Genomic DNA, 1,771 nt, shown 5'->3' with positions numbered 1-1,771 from the left:
GAGGTCCATCTGTCAAAACATGAGGGATTATAAAGGCATTTAAACGTGTTGAACACACTTTTGGATATGCAAATATGAAGCACAAAATACCTTAGCCTATCAGGGCACCTATAAAATATCTGCAGATCCATAACCCTGAAACTCTGCCCACATTTTCTAAAACACTTTCAAGATACCTATCTGGGCTCTGGGATTGTGGGATTTGACACTGCACCTGGTAGACCTGGCTCTTGCTTGAACTTGCTTCACTGGTGAAATACAAGGAACAGGATTCCAGGCTGAAATTCTAAGGGATTTGGGCACCTTAGGGTTCCCTCTAAATCCCAGCTATAATACCGAGAACCCTGGTTAAAGATAAGATAAGGGAAGGGAACCAGGTACTACTCAACACCATTCTGTCAATAGGACTTCTGTTCCTAAGCCACTTATACTCCCTGATCTTCAATGGGAGTTGTGCTACTTAGTCCTAGAGCTGGTAAAAATACAATACAATACAACACAATACAATAAATAATTAGACAAAACTTTTTTTTATGTTAAAAAACACCATTTTGTTAGAACAGAAATATTTCACGGAAAGATATCAGTTTCAACGAAAGTGCCATCTGGGTATGTTCTTAGGTCCAGGATGGAATTACTGATCAAAGTAAGAACATATGATGAGGACTAATGCCAAAGCCTGGTAGCATATGCACTTGCCAAGATTTGAGTTTCAACCAGACTTGGGACTTGAACACAATTCTCCCATAACATGGGTAACTGCACTAACCACTTGCCGGTAGCAGGCTGATCTTCTATGCATCTTTTTCCTACTACCAAATTTTTGGAAAAGTCTTGTGTTCTTTCCATATCAGAACAAAACAACGCTTGAAATCTTGAGATTTTTTTTTTTTCCAAAAAATGAAAATCCAATTTTCAGCCGGTCCTACTTACACCCTTTAGAAAATCCCACCCCAAATTCTCAGGAACAAGGGACTGACATCAGAAATTAAAAATGATGTTTATCACTTATTGTGTGTCTTCTGATAGAATCTTAAGGTCCCATCTATGGTTGGGACTCCATTGTGTTGCACAAGGCACAAACATAGCCCAGAATCCATCTCTAGTCCAAAAATCTTACACTATAAAAGACAAGCCCAGCAAGCAAGGAGAGACAAACAACAAAAAAACCTGTTTCTCAGAAACACAGTAAAATTGTTTCCCAATTTCTCTTTCACATAACAACTGCCCTCGTTCACCCACCTCCCCTCGGGTCAGTTTCCAGTCAAACACTTGGAGCCTGGGCTAGACCAGAACAATAGTCTAACTAGTTAGAAATGACATTCTAAACATTGTCGGTTACCAAATTCTTAAGAAACAACTTATAACACACTTTACAATTCTATGAACTTCTGCCACTGTGTACAAAGGGCATTGCTCCCTGAACAGAGATAGACATCAGAGTATAGAAGAAGGAATAAATGATTGAAAGTTATTGTAGCCTGGTATTTTCAAATGAGTCACAGCAGTAAAAGCTGTGCAACTAAATCCCTTATGCTTCTTTGGTACCTAGCCTCTCCATTTGGATTTTTTTTTGCCCAGATAACAATATTCAGCACTTGTATAGCTCTTTACATCTTGAAAGCAATGTGAAAAGAGTGGCTATTCATCCACAATTTGAAGACTTCAATAACTCGGACATAGGTTAGGGGTTTGTTATAGAAGTGGATGGGTAGGATTCTGTGGCCTGCTTTGTGCAGGAGGTCAGACTAGATGATCATATTGGTTCCTT

This window comes from Chelonoidis abingdonii, chromosome 21 (assembly GCF_003597395.2).
Source record: "Chelonoidis abingdonii isolate Lonesome George chromosome 21, CheloAbing_2.0, whole genome shotgun sequence".
NCBI classification, from domain to species: Eukaryota; Metazoa; Chordata; order Testudines; family Testudinidae; genus Chelonoidis; species Chelonoidis abingdonii.
Note: the sequence above shows the minus strand (reverse complement) of the source record.